This window comes from Callorhinus ursinus, unplaced genomic scaffold (assembly GCF_003265705.2).
Source record: "Callorhinus ursinus isolate GAN/ISIS: 27379988/994484 unplaced genomic scaffold, GSC_fseal_2.0 scaffold8, whole genome shotgun sequence".
Taxonomy (NCBI): Eukaryota; Metazoa; Chordata; class Mammalia; order Carnivora; family Otariidae; genus Callorhinus; species Callorhinus ursinus.
Window position 1 is genome coordinate 10,183,963 of NW_027397070.1, and position 13,291 is coordinate 10,197,253.

The 13,291-nt window shown below is 40.2% G+C and overlaps 1 protein-coding gene across 4 annotated transcripts in view; it reads left to right on the plus strand.

Annotated features, from left to right (window-relative positions):
* AKAP6 (A-kinase anchoring protein 6) overlaps positions 1–13,291 on the plus strand; it is a 584,567-nt gene that overhangs the window by 442,022 nt on the left and 129,254 nt on the right. The gene's annotated exons all lie outside the window — the stretch shown is intronic.

The window sequence follows — 13,291 nt, forward strand, 5'->3', positions numbered from 1 at the left end:
AGTTGGTTAAACATCTGACTCTTGATTTTGGCTTAGATCATGATCTCAGGGTTGTGAGATCAAGCCCCGTGTTGGGCTCTGCACTGGGCATGGAGCCTGCTTAAGATTCTCTCTCTTCCTCTCCCCCCACTCTCTCTCTCTCAAAAAAAAAAATGTAGTCCAGTTTTATTTTTTTACATGTAGCTCTCCAGTTTTCCTGGCACCATTTATTGAGAAGACTGTCTTTTCCCATTTTATATTCTTGCCTATGTGTATTGCAAGCATTATTTACAATAGCCAAGGCACAGAAGTAACCTAAATGTCCATCGGTAGGTGAATGGATAAAGAAAATGTGGCATGTATACACAATGGAATATTATACAGCCATAGAAAAGGATGAGATCATACCATTTGAAGCAACATGGGTAGACATAGAGGGTATTAGCTAAGTGAAATAAATCAGACTGAGAAAGACAAATACCATAAGATTCCACTCATAAATGGAATCTAAAAAAAATGTACAAACAAAAAGCAGAATCAGAATAACTACAGAGAACAAACTGATGACTGACAGAGGGGAGGGGGGAGGGAGTGAGCAAAATGGGTGAAGGAGAAAGAGAGATACAGGCTTCCAGTTATGGAATAAATCCCAGGAATAAAAAGCAGAACATAGGAATGCAGTCAATGATATTGTAATAGTGATGTAATGGGACAGATGGTAGCATACTTATGGTGAACGTAGCTTAACATATAAACCTGTCAAATCACTAAGTTGTACGCCTGAAACTAATGTAAGGTAGTGTGTCAACTATACTCAAAGAAAAAAGAAAGAAGGAAGGCTGGGTCAGGGGAAGAGCTTTTCAGTTTAATCTGAACAAATGTTTATTGGGCACCTCCAAAGACAGACCATGGTCCCTGCCTTCATGAAATTTACAGTCTAGCAAGGAAGTGTGACAGTAAGCCAGTATTTACCTGGGAAATGAGAGAGAAGGGGAAGCAGAGGGTGCTAGAGGAGCTTAGAGCAACAGGGTGGGCTCCATGAGGCCAAGTTACATGTGTCATGCTCACCACACTCTGCCCTGCATCTGGTGCTTGGTGTGTGCTAGATGCTCAGTGAATGAATGGATGCATAAATGAGTAGCTAAAAGTGATCTGGGGCTCAGAAAGAGGGAGCAAAGGTCTGGAATCATCAGGCTGCCTTCTGGTTCCATCTGACTGGAAAGCAGAATGGAAAGTTGGGTGTGTGTGAAAAATAAGGCTTGTGAAGAAGGTGAAGTCCTGTTCCTGGAGTTAATCATTGAATTCATGGTTCTTGGGGTGCCTGGGTGGCTCAGTCAGTTAAGCAGCTGCCTCCAGCTTGGGTAATGATCCCAGGGTCCTGGGATCGAGCCCCGCATCGGGCTCCCTGCTCAGCGGGAAGCCTGCTTCTCCCTCTCCCACTCCCCCTGCTTGTGTTCCCTCTCTCACTGCATCTCTCTCTCTCTCTGTCAAATAAATAAATAAAATCTTAAAAAAAAATTCATGGTTCTTAACCAGGATAGTGCATCAGAATCACCCGAGGAGGCTTTAAGCTGAGAAATGCCTGCCTGCCCCACCCCACTGAAAATTCTGAATCAGTTGGCAGGCCTGAGCCAAGATATAAATATGTCCTGATGCCCACTTCCAGTTGAGAACCTTTGCACTAGTGGTTTTCAAAGTGTGTTCTCTGAACCAGCAGCATCAGTATCTCTTGGGAATTTGTTAGAAATGCCAATTCTTAGTTCCACTCCAGACCTACTAAATTGGAAAGTCTAGATCTGGGGACCAGCAACCTTTGTTTAATGAGCCCTCCAGGTGGTTCTGATGCTGCTATTTGAGAAACACTGCCTTAGTCAGTGAAGATTTTAGTTGAGAAATTAATTGAGAATGTGGAGACTGAATTGGAGACTAAAGCCAGAAAGAATCGATGATGACCCATCAGATGAGGGGAATGAGGAAGAGAGGGAAAGGAGTCACTCTGATGTTCTAATTGCTAGTTTAGGGAGGAGAAAGAAAATAGGAGGATTTGGATTCAAATGACTTCTGTGTCATTTAACATTGAATATTTGTTGAACAACTTTTAGGTGCAGGCTGTACCGGGGATGTAGAGACAATGGGACACAGTGTGTGGCAGATGGATGTAAATCAGGAAAATCTTCCAGAAGTGTCATGGAATATGCCTCAGGGCCAGAAGTGACAATGAGAATGCTTCCCACGGACGCGGCAGTATGTACAAACCTCTAGTACCAGTAAAGACTGCCCAGCGTGTCAGTTTTGAAATGATATGCTGGCAGTGGTGTGGAGAATAGATTGCCATGGGCAAGAATAGGCAGTGCTCCATCAAGATGCTATTCTAGTCATCCACGTGACAAATAGGGCCTGAGCTAGGACCATAGCAATGGAAGCTCAAAGTTTCCAATGGAAACTGAAAGAAGGAAGTTGAAGACAGGCCTTGGACACCAACTGGGTAGGGGGCATTAGAGGAGGGGGATTTGAAGAATGGACTTCCATGGTTCAGGCTTGTGCACTCTGGCAGATGAACATGTCACTCACTGAGGTGGGGAAGAAAGGGGAGGAGCAGAAGTGGGGGAAAGAAGCTGAGTTTTGGAGACATAGCTCTTTAGAAGGTCTGTAGAACATCCAAGCGGAAATGCCCAGGGAGCAGGTCTGGAGTTCAGGAATGTTTGGGGCTCCTCAACCATGAACAAGGACAGTGTAATAACTCTGGGATAGCAGAGGCTGAAAGAGGTAGGAACTTACTTTATGGTAAACTACTCCCCCATCCAGATGGACATGACGTTATCTTTAAGGAATGTTTGTTTGAAAAAAGTATGGATAATCTGAATATTTTGCTTTCAGTTGGAATCTTTCCTGCTATATTAAACAAGTCTTCCAAAACAAAAAACTCCATCACTGAGAATTCCATTGATTGGCAGGAATTTAGGGTTACAGTCACCTATTATTTTCTGTCTCAAAGCTGCAGGTAAGGGGCACCTGGGTGGCTCAGTTGTTAGGGGCGTCTGCCTTTGGCTCAGGTCATGATCCCAGGGCCCCGGGATCGAGCCCTGCATCAGGCTCCCTGCTTGGTGGGAAGCCTGCTTCTCCCTCTCCCAATCCCCCTGCTTGTATTCCCTCTCTCGCTGTCTCTCTCTCTTTGTCAAATAAATAAATAAAATCTTTTAAAAAAAATTTTAAAAAAAGCTGCAGGTAAAACTTCTGATCCTAGATATTAGAGTGAATTAGAACTGCTCAGATTGCTTCCAACGACACAAATAATATTTACCTTTAGGGATAGTCATGAATTCTCTCTAGCCTAATTTTTTTAAAGGAGGAGAGAGTGTCTCCTAGATTAAAAATTAGAGACCGGAGTTCAAGTTGGCATTCTGATGCTTTTTCACTATGTGACCTTGATTGGGACACTTAACTTCCTCAAGAGGCAATATCTCTGTCTGTAAAATGGGAATAGTTATCCCGGTGTACTTCATATTCTTGAATTTTTTATTTATTTTTTATTACCAGAGTATAGTTAACATACAATGCTATATTAGTTTTGGGTGCACAACATAGTGATTCAGCAATTCTATACATTAAGCTGTGCTCACCGTAATAAGTGTAGTTACAACCTATCACCATACAATGTTATTACAGTATTATATTCCATATGCTGTACTTCTCATCTCCGTGACTTATTTATTTTATAACTGGAAGCTTGTATCACTTAATCCCCTTCACCTATTTTTCTCATCCCCCTACCCCTCCTACTCCATATACTTTTTGTAGCACAGAAATAAAATAATCAATAAGAAAATATCTAAAATATTTATAATGTAATAGATATATAAAAATTAGTTAATGAAATATGCATTGAGGAACTACTATGTTGCAGGGAGTGGTATGAGGTACTAGGAATAGAAAAGATGCAAAAAACTTATATAGTCTTCAATCTAGTGAGGGAGAAAGACAAAGACAGATAGATACATCCTTATGAAACGCAGGTAAAATTCGAGATAGAGTGTATTATGGGGGTACTTAGGAGGTCTGCCTAATCAGGGAGATGTATGGGGGGAGGGAATATCTTAGCTTTCATAAAAGGTGCATAGATATTAGCTATTAGAAAAAGGTTGGGTAGAGGGAAGGTAAGGATTTCAGCCACAAGACAGTAACTGTGTAGGGAGGGTGTGTGTGTATGCGTGCGAGTGTGTGTGTATTGAGAGTTACTATAAATAATAATTTGATGTCGTTGAAGCAGAAGGGCATGGAGCTCTTTCTTGACTCTGCTTCCTGGGATCAGGAGGGAATACTAAGCGAGTTCTCAGGGACTTATACTCCTGTGGTAAAGTTCTAGAAGAGAGTCTCATTGGCCATACGCCAGGCTTCCTCTGGCGATGGGGAAATTTGGGCAATGTCTACAGATGTAGACATAATCAAGGTTTATGCCCTGTATCTAAGAATATACAAGTAATTCACTCCTCACCATGCAAGGTTTTGGTGTAAATTTTACTCCCAAATACAAACAGGATATATAGGTAATTCCCAAGCACAATAGGCTGAACTAAATGAACTTTTAAATAGACAAAAGATTAAGTTTGGCAGGAAAGATGAGTCCATTTTCCTTCAGAAAAAGAAGCATCTCTGTATTGGTATGAAAAAACACACACAGATATGTATAAAGCATTGCCAAAGGGAAATGATTTTGACAAATGAAAACAAATATATCACTATTTAAACTATTGTTTGATTAAAGATCAAATTTGATTCTCTAAATTAATTAAGCAATAAGATACATTGAATGATTTTAACCGCCTGAGAAGGGTTATAATCACCCTGGATTTTACTGCTGCAGGATGATCTTCCTGGTTTTCTGTTGAGCACCATGCCAACAATATCGCTGTCGCAGGTAGATGAACATAGATGCTTACTCATATTCTCTCTCTCTCTCTCTCTCTCTCTCACACACACACACACACACACACACACAATGACCATTTTGAATTTGTGCTCAATGGGTGTTTTTGGAATGTTGCTACATAAAATGTCTTCTTTTTGGTACACACCAGCCATAAAATGAAGTGCTATCTCTCATTTGTGCTAACGTTGAGAATGCACTCACAGATAAATCACTAGGCAACCCAAAGAAACTTTATTTTCACCAAGAATTTCTACTTTCTTCCTCTGACTCTTGTCCTGTCTCAATCTAATGAATAGCTGATCAGTGTGCATTTCATGTTGTTTTTGCTTCGTCTTTGGTACTCTGATGTTATTATATACTAAGATCACAACACAACATGCAATCAAAAAGAGCAAGAAGTACGTGGCTACCTTCTGGATGACTGATATTCTGGGTACTATGCAATCATTAAAATAGGTCTTTCTGGGCTAAAAAAAAAAATCTCACCAGTAGAAATGTATTCACTGGAGTCACGATATTATACCCTTTTAATGTGCAAATACATTAAACTAATTTTAGACCTGGACAACCTTCCACTTGAGTGATCTAATGCTATCCATGCCAGTATCTAACAAAGGGCAAACCAGAGAGGCAGAAGCATACTTTCTGGGGAACTATTACTTCAAAGTTAACAATAAAGTCAACTAATAAAGATATGTATATGTGTATCTCCCTTCCATCTTAATTTTTGTACTGCTTTGGAGAGTTGATGAGGCCCGTTGAAGAGACAGAGAGTTGCTAGCAGGGACAATGGGAGGGTACCAAAGACAAATCTAATCTACTTCATTGTAATGGGCAGAGCTTAATACTTCTCTTTTAAAATTTATTCCTTTCTTCATTTCTCCATCAACTTAACAAAGGATTTGAGTCAACTTACAAAAATATGTACAATAAATTAAGATAAATATTTGACTGAAGTAAGTTAAGCAAAAGTAAAATATGTGTAAGAAAACAAATGCAGGGGCACCTGGGTGGCTCTGTTGTTAAGCGTCTGCCTTCAGCTCAGGTCATGATCCCAGGGTCCTGGGATAGAGCCCCGTATCGGGCTCCCTGCTCCGTGGGAACCTGCTTCTCCCTCTCCCACTCCCCCTGCTTATGTTCCCTCTCTCGCTGTGTCTCTCTGTCAAATAAATAAATAAAATCTTTAAAAAAAAAAAAAGAAAACAAATGCATATTCTCTGCATGTCCTCAAGAGGGGTTGTGATTTGGCTCTCAATTTTCCATACCAAAGAAAAGAATAAAAATCTCCTCTATCAGAAAATTCATGGTGTCCTAAGATTAAAAATAATATAAATCGAGGGAAACACAACTTCTTATGCCATTGAGGCCTGAGGAATTTCTCCTGTAGTTCTTTAAGGAGAAGACTGGCATCTGTGATACTACATCCCTACAAGAGAAATGAAATTCCCAAAGCAGTTTTTAAATGTAGGCTGAAGAAGTGATGTCAAAGCATAATTCAGTAAGAGCAGTTCTACAAGTAACTAAAACCTTGTAGTCTGAGCACAGCACTCTGTGGGCAGGCTCGGCCTTGATGGAGGAGACAAACAAAATCATTCTAGGTGGGCTCTCTATGTTAATTCTGCTACCAGGCTTTTGTTAGGGATTAGGAGGCAGAGAGTAATTTCCAAATTATTTACTTCCTGCCTTAACCCTAAGAGTAAATATTCTCTATTGCCTATTAAATCTTTGAGAACCAGTGAGGCCTAGGGTGGGGTAGTCCTTTGACAAAAGGGTAAGTTGCCCAACTCACCCCACTGTGCCAACAGATTGTGTAGATCCAGTTCCCTCTAACACACAACTGATGACATAGGAAGATTTATTCTTTTCTTTTTTTAAAATGACATCATCTCTTGCTTTGTATCCTCCATTTGTGTAAGAATCACTACTGAATGGTGAGCGCTGTGAATTGTGCAAGACTGTTGAATCACAGATCTGTACTTCTGAAACAAGTAATGCAACATATGTTAAGAAAAAAGAAATAGAAGAAGATAGCAGGAGGGGAAGAATGAAGGGGACTAAGTTGGAGGGGGAGACGAACCATGAGAGACGATGGACTCTGAAAAACAAACAGGGTTCTAGAGGGGAGGAGGGTAGGGGGATGGGTTAGCCTGGTGATGGGTATTAAAGAGGGCACGTTCTGCGTGGAGCACTGGGTGTTATGCACAAAAAATGAATCATGGAACACTACATCAAAAACTAATGATGTAATGTATGGTGATTAACATAACAATGAAAAATTAAAAAAAAAGAATCACTAGTGATTCTAAATTCTTCAGAATGTTTTCCAGCTCTTTGGCTAGAACTTAGTCCAGTGTATTATCTGGAAATTTAGATAAGGGTTTGACTTCCTGACAGCCTAACAGAATCCTCCAAATACATCCAGAAATCTACATTGATATTTCTAATTGATATTTTCTAACCTTGGAGATTAGAATTTTGTTTTGCCCTATGGCTTTTGTTACAGTAACCACTATTTATGGACAGGCCACCCATGAGTCCATGAGAAAGTAGGGCCAATCATTAACAAATTTGTAGAGTTGATTTTCTTTTTCTCAGGCATTTTCACATGTATGTGGGCGTAAATGAGAGTTGAGAAAATTACTGCTGGAAAGAACTCCATATTCCTTTTTATTTATTAATGGCAAAGGCAGGCTGCTTTTCTCATGAGGAAGTCGCTCATGAATTTTCATTCAAAATAGTAAATTAGTGTCCACACTTTAATATGTTTAGAGTGGAAAGGGATTCTACATGCAACTGGGCGTAGCAGATTCCATGTCTAGAAAGCTAAATTTTATTCTTTAATGATATTATGATTGGGGCAGGTGCCCCTGTTCCATCTCCCTTCTGGGCTTACATGCCACATGGAGTGAAGGGTGATGGGAAATTCGGATCTATGATTAGTCTTTTACTTCAGTAACATTCTTAAACCATATTTGTACAAGATTTTGTTACCACTCCCTTTAGTGTCTTTTTTGAAAAGCAGAGGCAAACTTCCTTGAGCAAATAATGTGAACAGTGAACGCTTAGTGAATATTTGGGGAAAGAATCAATATGCTAAAGAAGCTAGGAAAATTGGATCATTTAATAGAAGTCCCACTATAGACAAGCTGGTATTTCAGGAACCCGTCTTGTGTTTTTGGATGTGTTGGTGTGAAATAAACCATAAAGCATATGAAAGATGGAGTCTTAAATGCTCCCAAATATATGTTACTCAGACTTAGGTAGAAAAACTGCCAGGATTTTTTAGTGTTATCTTTTCTTCAACCAATAATTACTCTGTTTTGATGATTTCTTCATTTGGTTGTCTGTTTTAATCAAAATTCCTCAGTGGGCCAAGTTGAAACCTCATATATTCACACACACCTCCCATTGATTTCACTTGGGTGAAACTTTATCTTTTAAGCAAAGTTTAAGTTGAAATGTTGAGTTAATGATGCTCACTTTAAATACCAAAGGCTGAATGCATTTATGTATTCAAACACTTAGCTAGTCAAACATAACTCCCATCAGGGTTTAGAGGAAGGATTATTTCTTAAACTATGCTAGCCTTACAAATAATGTATTGCTATCCAATCTGCAGAAAAAGATACTGAATAAGCTTGTTAGTATTTTATTTCTGCAGTGAAGAGCCCTGGAATCTTTTTGTAACCTTGAAAAGATGGAGTAAAATGGTGGACAGGATGTTGGGAAATATTTTTGTCAATTACCGGGAGTAGTTAACCCAAACTTAGAAACAAACACTAAAGAAAAAGTTGCACATTTATTTCTCCATAGCCTTGTCTGCATCTCTATTAAATTCTCTGTGAAATAAACATTCATAATTCTGTACTTGTCTAACGAAGATGGACTTTGAGTTAGAAGGCTGTTTCTCCTCATTACATGCATAAGCTTTTCAACCTCCTAAAATGGGAATATTATACCTACAGCAGAATGTCCAACTCTTTTATTGTGACACATTTAAGATCGAGTATATGGCAATTTAAAAGAGAAGTATCCAAACGAGTACCATTTTGGTGATGTGTTTGCTTTATAACACTTTCCTAGAGTACATATGAGTTTGCTTTGTAATATTTTCATAGAGAATATACCAGATTCATAGGTTACTGAAAAGATACGCTTTGAGATCTTTGAACATCGAACAGATTACATATTTGAGTGGATGAGTTAACACAAACTGAAACACAACCAACAGAGAAAATTTTATGAGGAAAATCCTTCCAAAAGAGTAGTTCCCATATTTATATCCCTTATAAGATTGTGAGCCACTTGCCACAATTTCAGTTACCCCTCTCTCTCTTCTAGAAAGAAAGACTACTAGGGCTTTGTCACCAAGAATTCAAAAAACAACCTCGTTCTGAATTCCGCTGATAGAATCAGCATATTCTTCAAAGGGATATAAAACTGTTAACTAGTTCTGTGCTACCCTTGATAAATTCACTCATCTATGATCCTCTCTGTTTTCCTGTATAGTAGCTGGCGCTTTGCCTGGAAGACTCTGTCTTTCACAAAATCACTTTAAAAACACTTCACACACCTTTGCAGGTAATGTAAGCATAAGAAAGTAAACTACTTTCTTACCTAAGAATTTTCCTGAAATAATGAGCACATTTAATTGCATTCATTTCAGAAGCTTTCGAAGAACCAACAAAGAAAGTCTAGTAATTTGTTTGTGATTAGCTATGAAGTTACATATTTGATTTTTCTAAATTTGGAAAGTTCTGAGGTCTTTTCTAAGCTGGGAATTAACACGTGGCCAAGAATCGGAAATCAGGCACAAATGCTTAAAATAAGTGTTTTTGTCTTCAGTATTAGGACCTTATGAGAATTGTTGTTTGGAAAATACTGCTGTCGATTCTATACTAATGAAGCAAAATATGAAACCAAAGCATTTACTGTAGCTAACAAACTCAAGCCTACATATTCTCAGCTAAAATGAAAAATAGACCAGACTGAAGAAAGAGTGAATATCTATGTTAGGTTCATTTGCCTCTTGTGGGTCTTCTCTGTAGACTCCCTATAAAGAAAACTGAGGTGCATTTAATTAGAAGAAATGGGTTTTTGTTCCAAGTCCCTTGCTAAGGGGAATCATAGGAGGGAACAGCTCCATAGATTTAAAGGAATGGTAAGGAGCCAGTGAAAAAATGTCCAGGGTTCTGAACATTTTACCATCCTGTATATATGTTTGGTTTTTTTCAGTCTCCTTTAATTTTCAGTGTAGAAAAGGGGAAGAGGTGGAAGGAATGGGGGGGTGGGGCAACTCACCTTAATCAAGAAGCTACTGCACATAATCTTGAAGTAAACAAATGCACCATTATCGTGGACTCGAAGGCAACCCCCCACCCCTTCAGAGCCTATCCGTGTGGCACTGGTTGTGCTGATGTTGGCATTTGGGGAGGAGACACTATTATCTCTACTGCATGCTGCTCTTCTGAAGTCACTCCTGCCCGACTAAAGGTTTGTGGCTTCATGATCTACATTCACTCATCATCATTCACCAGGAGCTATGCTGAGCACTAGAGGTGCAAAGATAAGTTCACCTCTTACCCTTGACTTGTTTGCTCCTAATCAAAATTTCTTTTCTTCATACGCATATGGAAAAGAAAACAGGCCCCTTTATTTTCCTTGCTGATTGGTAATTTTTATGAAACACTGTAAACACATAATTTCCTGGTAAAGCAAGGGAAAAACCTTGCTTTAAGATCAGAGGCCAGGCTCTTCAACACAATGCTTGTAGCCTCCCCTAGTAAATGAATATCGTCATTGGGGAGCTACCTCTTGGGGTAAATGCTGTTTTTCAGATTTATTTCTCTCCCTTCTTTTTTCTAAGGTAGCATCTGGGTTTACATGACCTTGTGATTCTGGGGTGTGGTGAGTTCCCCTGGCTCACCGTGGCCCTTGGGTAGGGGCTGGCTGGGTTCGTTGAAATGGATCTTGCCCTTAATATTCCAAGGTTGTCCCCCACAGAGGGCTGTGGCCGTGTTCTTATCTCTTGGCTTGGTCAGGAGGTGTTTCCTGCTGACTAAGCCTCAACCCAACCCTCACTGACCCTGCCAGCGCTCTGAGGTCTGGCTTCAGCGGTCCCCCTGCCTCTCCTTGGGGTCAGTGTGCCTTTGCTGCCATGGCAACACCTCTGTCAGGTTCACCAGGTGAACTCCCAGAAACCTCTTGGGGGGTGGGGAGCAAGAGAACAGTGTCCTCATTGAGGGGATAAAAGAACAGGTAGCAAAGGGAGTCCTGACCAAAGTTCTCTCTGACCGTAACATTCCCACTCCAGGTTACCGTGAAGTCTCTTCCCAAGACTTCCTAGCAGGAAATGGAGCTGATATCCTGGTGCTTTTGACTTTCCTTTCAACCTGTCTCATGTACCTCCCCTCCGGGTCTTAGTTTAAGAGAGGGAAGGGTCCACAGCTTAGCATGAGCTCCTCTTGCCTTTATTTCTTCCTTATTTAAATCCACTGATATGGAAAGGGTGAACTTTTCCCTTTATTTCTCCTTTGCTCTTTCTACTATTCCCCAGAATCATACTTTCCTAATTTGGGGGGTGCGTTCCCCCTCTCCCCTGTCTTTTTTTTTAAGATTTTACTTATTTATTTGACAGAGAGATAGGGAGAGCCAGAGAGTACAAGCAGCAGGAGTGGCAGAGGGAGAGGGAGAAGGAGGCTCCCCGTGGAGCAGGGAGCCTGAGGCGGGGCTCCATCCCAGGACCCTGGGATCATGACCTGAGCCGAAGGCAGATGCTCAATGACTGAGCCACCCAGGTGCGCGTCCCCCCCCCCCCCCCGTCTTTATGGCTAAAATGTGGGAGGGTGCAAGGAGAGAGAAATGACCATAATTCAGGCAGTATTTCTAAACGATTGTCCCGTCCCTGTCGTATGAGCAAATGCTTGTTAGTCATTCCTTATTAGTCGCTCACAGAGTTAATAAAGAAAACTTGGTGGTTTGTCTGTCCCTGTTATGGTGGTTTTTGTTTTTTAGTATTTTGAAATGGGACACTATTTCAGATTTCTCGTGTATGCTGGAATACTTTTCTATTTAAAGTGAGGCCTGTGACCAGCAGCGTTGCCCATTGCCAAGAATGCAGAATCTCAGGCCCCACCCTAGAATTACTGAATCAGAGCCTGCATTTCAACAAAATCCTCATCCCTGTCACATGCACATTAAATCTGAGAAAACCTGCTCTGGGCCACCATAGCCTTGCTGAAGTTTTTGGTCACATCACTGGTGCCCAGCATCAGCATTCAGTTAAACGTCAGTTCTGTGTGTCAGCCAATGACGATCCTTGCCCCTGGATCCTTATGGTGTTAATCAATAATCTTTATAATTATGGTAAGGTAATTAAAATAAAACAGACAGTCCTAGATCTAGTCTCCTCTATCACCAGACACACCTTAAGTTTTCTTTGACAGATCAATTAAGATTAAATTGTAAATTATGACAAGTGGATGTTCATTTTCGTGGAAAGTAGCCATTTAATGTATAGAGACAGGAACAAGGTAATAATAAGATACTCACTTGATAAATCCAGATTCATTCTTGAGCCTGCTGCTTCATTGGCACTGATAGGGTTTTGCTCAGTTACAGTTTGACAAGGATGTGGGTTCCTTTTAGGGAGATGATTTTTTTGGGGGGAGGGACAAAGTCATAGTTTTTCATCCTGCACTTTCATTTTCTGATCACAGTGTTTTAGAAGAATCTGGGCTTTACTTATTCACCAGGCTTTCAATAGAGAATCACATTAATCCTTTTAAGCTCCTTATTCTAATGATTTATTTTGTTGAAAACCATAGTGATCCTCCTTTGAATTTTAATGATTGCTGGCTATTCAAAGATTCATTGTTTTGACTTCCTGTCCTTACCTTTGTTTCCTACACGTCTGTGGGGAACACCTGTCTAATACTGGATCTGCCCCTGGTTCTCCCCGGCTTACCAGAGTCACTCAAGCCTATCTCTGAGTGTTAAGCTGAAATGCTGGCTACTCATCCATGACAATAAATGTAGGATATATGTTTGCAGAGATAGGCAGATAGACAGCAGAGGGACAAATAAATGATTGAGTCATTTCCCAGTGAAAATGATATTTCAGATCTGATAATAAATTGTGTTCATTGTAGAGAAATTAGTTGAATTAGTATTCTTAATCATAAATGTATTTCAGATGCGACATCTGTGAAAATCTAGTGGACAAGAAAGAGGTTTGAATTTTGAAGGTGCTATTCTGACCCCAATTCTGGACCCGTGTACCTTTCACAAGGCGCTGACCCTCCATTTCTTAGTCTGTTAAATATGGCGGTGCTCTCCGTCAAGGACAGAGTAGTAGTCATTTTGCTCAAGTGCTGCAAATCCTCA